General features: G+C 42.4%; 1 protein-coding gene and 1 non-coding gene across 6 annotated transcripts in view; one reads left to right on the top strand and one right to left on the bottom strand.

Moving 5' to 3' along the window:
• The window catches only part of SLC16A12 (solute carrier family 16 member 12), a 107,506-nt gene that overhangs the window by 27,467 nt on the left and 66,887 nt on the right, over window positions 1-13,152 (top strand). Inside the window, exon 2 of one of the 5 annotated variants that reach the window (XM_043926338.1) lies at window positions 7,980-8,051. The exons of the other annotated variants lie outside the window; for them this stretch is intronic. The gene's annotated coding sequence lies outside the window, so the exon portion shown is untranslated. The remainder of the gene's footprint in view (window positions 1-7,979; window positions 8,052-13,152) is intronic. 5 annotated transcript variants of the gene reach the window in all.
• Window positions 12,155-12,261, bottom strand: LOC122709704. Its single transcript, XR_006345678.1, has one exon. It is a non-coding gene; the product is annotated as a U6 spliceosomal RNA (small nuclear RNA).

The following is a 13,152-nucleotide window of genomic DNA, read 5'->3' as shown; positions in this document are numbered from 1 at the left end:
AGGTCATGACGATGAGCCCTTCATGATTGGATTTTGGATTAGTGTCCTTGTAAGAAGAAGAGGGGCTTCCCTGGTAGCTGAGCTAATAAAGAATCCGCCTATAATGCAGGAGACCCCGTTTCGATTCCTGGGTCAGGAAGATTCGCTGGAGAAGGGATAGGCTACCCACTCCAGTATTCTTGGGCTTCCCTTGTATCTCAGCTAGTAAAGAATTCGCCTGCAATGCAGGAGACCTGGGTTTGATCCCTGGGTTGGGAAGATCCCCTGGAGAAGGGAACAGCTGCCCACTCCAATGTTCTGGCCTAGAGAATTCCATGGACTGTATAGTCTATGGGGTGGCAAAGAGTTGGACATGACTGAGCTACTTTCACTTCACTTCAAGAAGTAGAGAGAGAGGAATATCTCTCTGTCTGTATACACACCAAGGAGAGGCCATGTGAGCACATAGCAAGAAGGTGGCTGTCTGTGAGCCAGGCAGAGAGCCGTCACTAGAATCCGAGCAGGCTGGCACCCTGATCTTGGACTTGCAGACTCCAGAACTGTGGGAGAATAACTGTTCACTGTTGGTGTTTTGTTGTGATAGCCCAAGTGGACTAAGTATCTCTTCTTCAGGTCTTACCTGATCCATCAGCAGGGCTGTAATACTCTTCCTTTCCTCTTTGACCTCAATAATCCCAGACTCTCTTGGACTTCTCATTCCTTTCTCAATTTCCTTGCAGCCTCCTCTTCTAATCGTCTCTTAAAGACCAGGGTTCCTTGAAGTCCTACTCTTTCTCTCCTTTTCTATCCACCCTCAAGACACCTTGTTCCTGAGTTTATAGTCTGGGCATCACCATAGGCCTTCACTCACTGGCTTGTCAGAAATGCAAGTTTCAGGCTTCCCCCAGACCTGCTGAATGGACTCTGACATTAACAGGTGATGCCCACAAAAGACTGAAAGTCCTGCTTTCAAAGATCTCAGTGACCAGCTCTGTGCTCTGATTTTTCCAAGTGTACATTTGATCTGGATGCTAGATCTTTCTCCTGACCTCTAGACCAGTTTATCTGACAGGACCTCTCAACTGTCCATGCCCATGTTCCATAGGGATATTTAACTTTACCAGTCTAGAGTCTGGCTCCTCTTTCCCTAGGTATGCTTTTCCTTCTTTATGTCCTTGTTCTCAATCACGTCTGACTCTTTGTGGCCCCATGACTGTAGCCCACCAGGGTCCTCTGTCCATGAAATTTTCCAGGCAAGAATACTGGAGTGGGTTGCCATTTCCTACTCCAGGGGATCTTCCCGACCTGGGGATCAAACCCATGTCTCTTGCATCTCCTGCACTGGTAGGTGGATTCTTTACCACTGCACTACCTGGGAAGCCCCTTTCTCCTTTGGCCAACTGACAAAAAAAATAGGATCTGTTCAGAAAATTTTACCTTAGAACTCCCATTTTATCCCATACTTAAATGGTTTCTGTGGGGTTGATCAGGTGGTGGGCCCTGGTCTGGCTGACCCATTGTCCAGCCAACCTTTCCTCTGAGTGATCGGTGCCTTTATCAATCTCTTGTGAGATATTTTGAGTCTTGCCCAGGGTGTCATGTTCAGTCAGTAACGTTTCTAAATTTTTTCCTCCAGTAAGTTTGAAGACAGATAAGTACTTATTAAATATTTTAGATTAAGTATTAATCACTATCTTTGTTATTAATGATTAATATCTTACAGGGACAAGTAGTTAATAAATATTTCTTAATGGTGAGGAAATTTTGCTGACTGACGTGGAAGATTTACAGTGTTTTTGTGAATGACCAGAATGAATCCAAAAGAAGGATCATCAGGAATGTACTGTGACCTGATATGTCTCATGATTGAATCATTCAACATCTTTCGGGAAGAGAAAAATCAGAGGCAACCTAATAACTGTCCAACATACAGGACTGGTGAAACCCATTATGGTACTTTCATACAGTCAATTACTTTGCAATTATGTATGAATGCTCAGAGTACCTCTATTAACATTCATGGTATCAAATGAAGTGAAAAGAGCAAATTACAGATAGGATGATCCTTTTTTTTTTAATTTTGGTAAAAAATATGTAAAATTTACCATTTCAGCCATTTTTAAGAGTATAGTTCTATGGCTGATTCATGTTGATGTATGGCAGAAACCAGCTCAATGTTGTAAATCTGTTATCTTCCAATTAAAAATAAATATATTAAAAACAGTATAGTTCTAAAGACTGAAATGTATATATGTATATAAAACTGAATCACTTTGCTGTCCATGTGAAAGTAACACAACTTTGTAAATCAACTATATTTCAATAAACAAGAGGATAGTTCTGTGATGTTAAAGTATATCCACACACACACAAAAAAAAGTATATCCACATTGCTGTGCAGCTATCATCACCATCTGTCTACAGAACATTTTTTATCACCTCAAACTGAAACCCCATGCCCATTAAACAATAACTCCCCGTTCTCCCTCCTCCAGCTCCTGGCAACCGCCATTCTCTTTTTGTCTCTATGAATTTGACCATTCTAGATACCTCACATAAATTCAGTCATACCTTGTTTGTCCCTTTGTGACAGGCTTACTTCACTTCATATAATGTCTTCAAGGTTCATCGGTGATGTACCGTGAGTCAGAGGTTTCTTTTCAAGGCTGAATAGTATCCTGTTATTTGTTTATCCAGTCATCTGGATATTTCGGTTGCTGCAGTCTTTTGGCTGGGGCTTCCCTGGTGGCTCAGATAGTAAAGAATCTGCCTGCACTGTGGGAGACCCAGGTTTAGTCCCTGGGTTGGGAAGATCCTCAGGAGAAGGGAATGGTTACCCATCCAGTATTGCCTGGAGATTTCCATGATCAGAGGAGCCTGTTGTCCATGGGGTCTCTGAGAGTTGGACACAAGTGAGTGACTAACACTTTCACATTTTTTATCTTTGGCGACTGTAAATAATGCTGCTGTGAGCAAGGATGTACAAATATCTGTTCAAGCTCCTGCTTTCATTTCTTTTAGGTGTGCACTCAGCAGTGGAATTGTGGGATCATATGATAATTCCACTTTTGACTCGTTGAGGAGCTACCACACTGTTTTCCATAGTTGCTGCACTATTTTACATTCCCACCAGCAATACACAAGGGTTTCAGTTTTTCCACATCCTTACTAACCCTTGCTAACTTTTTTGGTTTAACCATGGTAATGGGAATGAATGCTCAGGTTTGCTTTTAAAAAAGATGTATTCCACGGACAAAGGAGTCTGGAGGGCTGCAGCCCATGGGATGGCAAAGAGTTGGACACAACTGAGGGCCTGAGCACAGCGCAGCTGCACATTTACGTACATCTATAATATAAAAAAATTGAAAGAATTTATTCCGCATAAAAACAGTGCTTAGTAGTTGGCAGGAGGTAAATGTTTTTTATTGTTGTCTCTTTGCTCTGTTCTCTCCTTTTCCCCAATCCAGCATGTATAACGTGTGTAATTAAAAATGCTTGAAACTCGGAATCAAGCTGTTTTCATTCGGAGGTTGACAGTACCTCCTGTTTACCCTCGACTGTGCAGACTTCACGTGAGTCCTCATGCTTGTCGACTTTGGACTCGGTGCTGCCCCTGTCACGTCGCCACTTTGCACAGGTTGAGGCCATCTGTGGATGTTCCAGTGCCGGAGCTCCCAGCTGCCACACGATCCTCTGTTCAGTGACGCCGAAACAAGGCTTCTTGGCAGCAGATTAGACTAACAGAGACTGCTGTCACAAGGGCTTCCCTGGTAGCTCAGCTGGTAGAGAATCTGCCTGCAATGTCAGAGACCCTGGTTTGATTCTTGGGTTGGCAAGATCCCCTGGTGAAGGGATAGGCTACCCACTCCATTATTCATGGGCTTCCCTGATGGCTCAGATGGTGAAGAATCTGCCTGCAATGCGGAAGACCAGGGTATCCCTGGGTTAGGAAGATCCCCTGGAGGAGGGCATGGCAACCCACTCCAGTATTCTTGCCTGGAGAATCCCTATGGACAGACGAGCCTGGCGGGCTACAGTCCATGCGGTTGCAAAATGTCGGAAACGACTGAGTGACTAAGCGCAGCAGAGCTCTGCCATCACCAGGCCTCGGCAGGTGGCTTTCTGGCGCCCAAGTGTGTCTTCCTCCCTCATGTGGATTTTTAGCGTGAAGAAATCTCCTTTTTAGGTGTGTTTACTCACCAAGGTTATGGCTGGTTATCTTGGTTGATTGCAAATGAAAGGGAAGGCTTCTTTTTTCCTCTTTCGTGAAATTATGTATTTTGTAATTTTCTAAAGAGTTTTAAGGCTCATAGCAAGTGCCTTCATCAGCTTAAAAGGCATTAAGATTGCATAGGAACCAGTTCAGAAAGAGTTGAAAGAAATCCTTACGTGGAGAAAATTACTACATTTATGAAAATAAGGCTTGTTCAGTTTACAACATATATGTGAGAGAGTTACAAAGTATGCTTTGTTTTGTTTTGTTTTGTTTTTAGAGATAGAGTGATGAGCCAGGGAATGAATAGGTGATAAGGAAAGGCACTAGTTAAAGGCTTCTTTACAAGGGATTGACTGGTTTAATCAATTATCAGTGACCTTTTAAGGGAGCTTTTTCTGGTCTGAGGAACCTTTTTTTTTTTTTTTGGTTTGTTTTCTCTTGACATGATAATTCTGGCTGCCTAGTTTGAAGACCAAGAATTTGAAGCAGAGTCAGAGAGACTGTTGCAACGGTCTTAACTTGGGCTGTTAGGACTTGTGCTGGTTTTGTGTGGCTATGAGAAAGAGTGGTAAGATCTGATGACTAAATTTGGGCCTTGTAGAGCTGGAAGGAGAGAAGGCAATGGCACCCCACTCCAGTATTCTTGCCTGGACAATCCCATGAGCGGGGAAGCCTGGTGGGCTGCAGTCCATGGGGTCACTTGGACACGACTGAGTGACTTCACTTTCACTTTTCACTTTCATTTATTGGAGAAGGAAATGGCAACCCACTCCATTTTTCTTGCCTGGAGAATCCCAGAGATGGTGGAGCCTGGTGGGCTGCCATCTATGGGGTCACATAGAGTCTGACACGACTGAAGTGACTTAGCAGCAGCAGCAGAGCTGGGAGGTGAAGCTGAGGACAGGTTGTATATCCCGGAGGCACAAGAATGATTCCACTTCTTAATCATTACATCTGGATAAGACATCTCTCTTCATTTCATCTCAACATTTCTTGTGCTTGGTTTTCTCCCAAACTTCTCAAAAGAGAAGCAGTCAATGACTTTAGGATTTGGCTTTCTGTCACCTCCCCTTGCCCCTTTCTAGCCTATAGACATGTGACTTGTCTTCCTCCAGAGCGTTTTCTGAGGGATGCCATTCCTGTCCGTCACGGAAGCACCAGCTCAGTGTGGCCTTAATAGTCCAAATCATATGGGGACAATTGCAGACTCCCCCTGCAAGCCCCTTCCTCCCAGTCTCTTCTTCATCTGACCAGTGACTCTGCACACGCCCGCCTCTCCTGACCCACCTGGCCCCATGGCATTTTTCAGGTCACTGCCCATGACTCACCTATTTGCCTCTCTTCTCTCTTTATGCACATCTAGAAATCCACATACTCAAGGTGTTTACTGGGTACTCAAGGGCTCCCTTTTCTACCCCCCTGGGTATGAAATCACCTCATATTTCATCTACTTCATCTCTCTCTGCTTCCACTCAGAGAAGACACAGAACCAGGAAGAGAGGTTCTTCATAGTTATTGTGATTTTACAGGGACCTTTTTATAATTCTAAGTGGGATTGGGGTAACAACTATGGATTAGCACTACATTAATTGTTTGTGAGTTTTTGTTTTTGCCAAAGCACATTTTGACCACCTTGTTTTAAAATCCTTTTCAAATAAAACAAGGCTTTGTGTGTGTAATGAGGTCAGTCAAAGACCTACCACTTTAGGAAGATATCGCTAGTGTCAAGGGGCTTCCTCAACAGCTCAGTGGTAAAGAATCCATCTGCAATGCAAGAGATGAGGTTCTGATCCCTGGGTTGGGAAGATCCCTTGGAGGAGAAAATGGCAACCCACTCTAGTATTCTTGCCTGAAAAATCCCATGGACAGATGAGCCTGGCGGGCTACAGTCCATGGGGCCTCAAAGAGTAGGATATGACTGAGGCACATGAGCACATTTAATGTCAAAGGAAAATAATGTAAAAAAAAAAGGTAGAAGCCAGTTATGTGAGAAACAAATCATTTGATGGATTATCATTTAATAAGATTTGTTATAGAGAGTGCTGCATTATCTTCCTTTAATGCCTACTGTTTTAATGACATGGGCTGCTTTGAGAATGTTCGCCAGAGAGAAATAAACTAAGTATGTGTCTGTTTGACAAGGTTCTTCTTACCAAATAAGAACTCCTTCCCTGACCTCAGCTTGTGGTTTTGATCTTGGTTAGAGTGCATGTTTCCTATAAGCTTTGCTCCTCCATTACTCCTCATCTTTTTAATCGTTGATGAAGAGATAAGAGAAAGCTGAGTGCCAACACTGTCCAGCTTCTTCAGACAGATGGAAGCCTAGTTGATACGAAGGTGGGGAATTCTTGGTCCTCTGCCAAATCAGTATTTATAAGCATTGTGTTGGCCTAGATCTGTAGTAGCCAACGTGATGTGGCAGCTGGAAACTTAAATACACACTCCTTGCAGAAGTGGTATTAACTGTATCGATGCTCGGCAGATGTACGGCCAAGATGATTGATGTTTCTTTGCTTCTATTTTCCCAAGGGCTCCAGGCACTTGACACATGTTTGATAGTTGTCCAGCGCACAGCTCTGAAATGCTGCAAACTCCTGGGCAAGCAGCTGAATTCTGCTCGGGAGCATTGCCCACCAGCTGGTGAATGCCAGTGGCCTCTTGTTTGCAGCTGGACCGAAATACTTCTGGGGGCACCAATCCTGCCTGAGTTCTAGCATCAGATGGTGGTTGTGCAGGCCATATATTCCCTACACTGTCCTCACTGAGGCAGAGCTTTCAAACAGTTAAGGATCTGGGCTGTGTGAATGGCCAGCCTAGATAACTGAAATGAGAAGCAGCACAGTAAGGATCACCTTGTCTTCAATTAATTTTTCAATCTCAATAAATATTTACTGGGGACCTGTTATATATTAGGCATGTTCTAGGTGCTGGAAAAGATAGGCAAGATTTCCCCCGTTCATAGAGCTTATGGCTTTGTAGTAAAGACAAACAATAAATAAATTAATGAATGCAACAGCTTCAAAGAGTGATAAATGTGCTATGAAGAAGATGAAAGAGGCTGATTTAATAGAGTTGCTAGAGGTTGGTGTGGGACAAGGGATGTCATGCATTGTTATGGTAGGGAAGGGCTCTCTTAGAAAGAGACATTTGACCTGAGATCTGAATGACAAGAAGAGGCCACCTTTAAAGACCATGGGGGTGGAAAGGGATTCCAGGCAAGAAAGAGCAGTTGCAAAGGCCCAGAGGCAAACATGAGTTTAGCATGTTCAGAGAAAGAAGATGTGGGAAGCTGCTTTAGAAAGATTGAGGGGAAGAGTGGCAAGAGGTGACAGCTGAAGCTTTAAAAGGGGTCCTTCAAGGCCTTGTGTGTTGAAAGGAGGATCGGTGATATTCTCAGGCCAATGGAGAAAACCACTGAAGAGTTTTAAGAAGCTGGGGGAGGGGGGTGGTGTGGTCTGATAAAGGGTGCTGCCTTCCATTCAGTTGTACATGTATAGTCCCATCTAAAAAGCCCTCCAAGGGACTTGCCTGGCGGTCCAGGGATTAGGACTCCGAACTTCCATTGTAGGGTACATGGGTTTGATCCCTGGTTGGGGAACTAAGATCCCACATGCTGTGTAGCATGGCCAAATAATAATTAAATAAAAAATGAAAAGCCTTCCAAAATGTGTCACAGTGCCTCCTTTAAGAATGCTCTTGAGAATGTTAGTCTTACAACACAGTTTTTCCTGTGAGGGACGAAGAGATACTGTAGTGGTTAAAAGTCACTCTGTCTGAATTTCAGCCTCAAATTGAATTTGTGGGGACTCTGGAGCCAGCACTCCAGGCAGGATTTAAACACCTGTGTATACCTTTGGTAAGTCATTTATTAATTTCTGTGTGCCTCTGTTTCCCCATCTTTTCAATGGCGCTAGTAGTTTTAGCACTCCCTTTGATCATCATAGAGAAGATTAAATGAATGATGCCCAGGCATGCAATAAACACTATGTAAACTCTGCGAGTTGGTGATGGACAGGGAGGCCTGGCGTGCTGTGATTCACGGGGTCACAGAGTCGGACATGACTGAGCGACTGAACTGAACTGAATTGAACTGAAGCAGCACTATTATTACTGTTAGGAAAACTTGTGTGGCTTTAGTCTAGTTGGTTTATCATTACCTTATGGTTATTACAAATCATGTATCTGGCTGTTGTTCAGTCGCTTAGTTGTGTCCGACACTTTGTGACCCCAGGACTGCAGCATGCCAGGCTTCCTTGTCCTTCACCATCTCCTGGAGCTTGCTCAAACTCATGTCTATTGAGTCGGTGATGCCATCCAACCATCTCGTCCTCTGTTGTCCCCTTCTCCTCCTGCCTTCAATCTTTCCCAGCATCACAGTCTTTTCTAATGAGTCAGCTCTTTGCATCAGGTAGCCAAAGTATTGGAGCTTCAGCTTCAGGCTAGTTTTCCTTTATTGTCTGTGTCTAGAAATTTTAAGGTCAACTTTTGTGACCTCCCCATAGGAAGTGGACTGATGTTATCTGTGTTAACATTCTCCCTCATTTCATTTTATACCTTTGCCTTAGTCTTTCCTTTTTATATCTTATCCTTTAAAAACAAAATGTTCAGCTGTTTTATAGGTATTTTACGTATTATGTGAATTTGATGAAAATGTGGTAGATGGTACACAGTTTTGCAACTTAATTTGTCCACATAACTATATATCTGGAACAACTTCCCTTTTTAGTAATTATACTTCAGCCAATGGTGTATAAATTAGAGTTCATAGCTAGTGTAATTAATCTCAGTCAGTCGAACTAGAAATGTTTCTGCGTTTTTACTAGGTATAATAGTAATACTTTTTTCCTGTTAAATTTTCAAATAGTACAGAAGTAGATAAAATGAAAATTGTACTTCTAGTTTTATCTTACATAGGCTGTGTGCCTTTATAAATTTACGATTTGAGGGGTATAATTACATAGTTCACATGCATATGTAAAATATAATTCTGATCTCAATAGGAAAAAGTTACTTTACATCCTATTAGCAAGGGTCTTCTTTAAGAGAAACATTCTCTTAATGAAATCATTTTTGTGTTTTTATCTCTTTCTGGTGTCTATACTGGTCGATGAAAGGAGTTTACTTCCTGTCCAGCAAGTAGAAACGAGTTGTAAGCTTAGAACCATGCTTTTCTCAGCTCTTTCTGAATCCCTAAGCTCCATACAGGTGGACCAGGCTCCTTGTCAAGACATTGCTTTGTGGCTTGTATGACTAGACAGGTCTGAGCATTAGGGACGATGGTGTTGGCAGGTTGGCTGATGTCTCCAGGGTTGTCTCCAGGGTTATGTAGTTGAGAGTCCAATAGCCTCTGTTCTCACTCACTGATGGTTCTAACTTATTGTGTGATGTCTGTGAGTCCCTTTGTTGAGCACCAGCTTTTCCACTCTGAAAAATGAGGGTCTTGAGCTACATCAGGGGCCAGTCATGTCATGTCATAAGTTTTGGGACACAGAGTTGTTAGAATCTCCAGATTTTTAAATCAAAGCAAGAAATCTGGATCGTTGTGGAATTGTCTAGTTCTTGACTCTTGGAAACTGGTTCTAATTTCTAGAAAATCAGCATGAGGATCAAACAGGTTGTATTGGGAGACTGTATGTGGCCCATGGATGCCAGTTGATCATGTACACCTGATCTAGTGATTCCCAGGGTCGCCTTAGAACTCTATTGATCTGTGGTTTTTGTCTTCTACATGTGTCTTGATTCAGTTTAACATTGATGAACTGGCTTCCCTTCCAGAATTCAAACTCCAGAGAAACTGAATGAGGGGTGGGATCAGGGAGTGGGCCTATGTGGGATTTTCCTGTATTCAGTGGCAGAGAATGTGGGTAAGTGGGGCAAGGAGACATTGTATGGTTTACTCTATGCTTCCCAGGTGGCAGTAGTGATAAAGAACCCACCTGCCAATGCAGGAGACAGAAGAGATATGAGTTCCATCCCTGGGTCTGGAAGATCCCCTGGAGAAAAGCATAACAACCCTCTTCAGTGTTCTTGCCTGGAGAATCCCATGGACAGAGGAGCCTGGAGGGCTATAATCCATGGGGTTGCACAGAGTCGGACATGACTAAAGCAACTTAGCACTAAACTATGCCACTGTGAATGCAGCTTTCTCGAGAGAGTGAACCATTCTCATTGAGTGAGCAAGTAGGGAAGTAAAACACGATACTCTAAATTTTCTTAGTCCTGAGAGTTACTATCATTACAGAGGTGAGAACCAATCAGAAACATTCTTTAATGTTCTGGTAGCGGTGGTGAAAATAATTGTAATTTATACTTTTTTTTTTTTTTTGCTCCAGAACACTTTTTTCTTTATAATGGATAGATTATAACCCCTAGTTTCTGATACAGTATCAAAGTGGACTTATGTGGAGTGCATGTTCTCTTGTATTTTGTTATTTATATTACTTATTTATAATACTTTATTCCTTTTGCCTATTTATCCATCCTTACTCCAACTCTTTTTTTTTCTCTCAATATCTGAATGCCACCAATCAGGTTAAAGATAGCTCCTAAATTTCTTGCCACTTGAATAATAAATCACTAAGAAAACTTTTGCTTAGAATTGATCATATCCTTTTGGAACTGAAAATGGGATCTGCCTGCTTACTGCTCAAGAGCCAATAGAGAGGCCAGGTTGGTGGAAAGGAGAGTCTGCTGTGTTTTGGATGCCGGCCATTGGGGAGGAGGGCCAACTTCAGTCCAAAGGCTGATTCCCTCCTCCCCACTGACAACCAGTGGGCAAAAGCTGTGATAGCCACAGGGAGAGGGCTATGTGCAGAAACAGCACCGTCAGCTCTGATAGTCGTTTTGAAATAGATCATCGGTGGTCTAAATCCAGCATCATTTTTATTGTTTTGGGTAAAGTTAGTCTTCAGTTCCAGGGTTGGTTTGTTTCCATTTCTTTGAGGCCAGTTCTCAGAACTGTGGCAGCTTATGTCATGGCTGCAGTCTGGTTATCACGCAGTTAACTTCTTCCACATGGTGAGGGTTTTATTATTTACAGGACAGCTCACAGGATATGGCTCAGAATATTATCGTTAGCCCTTGAGGAGAAAGTAAAGGTCCTTGACTTTGCTTGATGACTAACCTATTATTATTTGATCTCCTTTGATTGTTTTCCTTTGTTCTACGTTTTCTCACTTTGATTAAACATATTCTTTGGCAAAAGTTTTTCGACAGGCAGAGGACATGGAGGTCAAAGACCATAGGGTCTTGCTTCATTTCATTTTTGCTTTTAACAAAAAGTTTAACGGTCAGTCTTATTGGTACCCTGCTCATTGTTACCAGCTACCCTCACTTTATGACGTTGGTTCAACCAGAGAGCTCTCCTAAGAACCCTTTATGAAGGTGGAGAGTTAAACAGTTCACAGAGTTCTATGAAAGTGTTTGAGGGAGCTAAAACTCCTTCTGGCCTTAGAACTTTGCTTCAGTTCAGTTCAGTTGTTCAGTCGCTCAGTCATGTCCAACTCTTTGCAACCCCATGAACCACAGCACCCCAGGCCTCCCTGTCCATCACCAACTCCCGGAGTCCACCCAAACTCATGTCCATTGAGTCAGTGATGCCATCCAACCGTCTCATCCTCTGTCGTCCTCTCTTCCTCCGGCCCTCAATATTTCCCAGCATCAGGGTCTTTTCAAATGAGTCAGCTCTTCGCATCAGGTGGCCAAAGTATTGGAGTTTCAGCTTCAGCATCAGTCCTTCCAATGAACACTCAGGACTGATCTCCTTTAGGATGGACTGGTTGGATTTCCTTGCAGTCCAAGGGACTCTCAAGTCTTCTCCAACACCACAGTTCAAAAGCCTCAATTCTTCTGCGCTCAGCTTTCTTTATAGTCCAACTCTCATGACCACTGGAAAAACCATAGCCTTGACTAGACGGACCTTTGTTGACAAAGTAATGTCTCTGCTTTTTTTTTTTTTAAAAAAATATGGAACACTTCACGAATTTGCATGTCATCCTTGCGCAGGGGTCATGCTAACCTACTCTGTATCGTTCCAATTTTAGTATATGTGCTGCCAAAGCGAGCACAATGTCTCTGCTTTTTAATATGCTGTCTCAGTTCAGTTCAGTCACTCAGTCGTGTCTGACTCTTTGCGACCCCATGAATCGCAGCACACCAGGCCTCCCTGTCCAACACCAAATATGCTGTCTAGGTTGGTCATAACTTTCTTTCCAAGGAGTAAGCATCTTTTAATTTCAAGAACTTTGCTTACTGGTGTTCTAACTTGGCTGCTATGAGAATGACTTATCTGGAGAATGCAAACAATCATTAGTTACAGAACCAGAGGGGCTAGTTACATTTTCAGTATTTTGCTCTTTTTTATTTTTTCCTTTTCTAACCCCACAGAGATTAAGAAATAGAACATTGCAAATATCTTAGAAGACATTCCCCCTTCAGCTCCACTTTCTGTGTGCTGTATCTCTTTGATCACATTTCCTTCCCCCAACTAGGTAGCCACTGTCTTATGTTTTGTGAAATTCACTTCCTTGTTTTTCTTTGTATGTTTATAATTTTTGTGTACATCTCTAAATAATACAATTTAGTTTTAATTTTATTAAATTCATGAGGATGAAATACCACAGTGCATATTATTTGGGGACTTGTTTCTTTCACTTATTATTAGGTTTCTGAGATTCATCTGTATGGGTGCATGTTTCATTGCAACTTGGTATTCCTTTGTTCAAATTACTGATATTAATAGACATTTGGACTTTTTCAGTTTGGGGTTTTCACAAAAGATGGCTGCATAAACACTCTTATACATGTGCTCTCATACATTTGTATATGCATTTCTGTTGATACACACTTAGGAGAGGTCATGTGGAAATCCTGTCTTTACCTTTATTAGATAATGCCAAGTGGTTTTCCAAAATATTTGTATCCATTTACACTTCCACCAATAGTATATGAGAGTTCTC

Source organism: Cervus elaphus, chromosome 15, assembly GCF_910594005.1.
Source record: "Cervus elaphus chromosome 15, mCerEla1.1, whole genome shotgun sequence".
In the NCBI taxonomy this organism is placed as follows: Eukaryota; Metazoa; Chordata; class Mammalia; order Artiodactyla; family Cervidae; genus Cervus; species Cervus elaphus.
The sequence above is the reverse complement of the archived record's forward strand: the minus strand, read 5'-3'. Positions and strand labels throughout refer to the sequence as shown.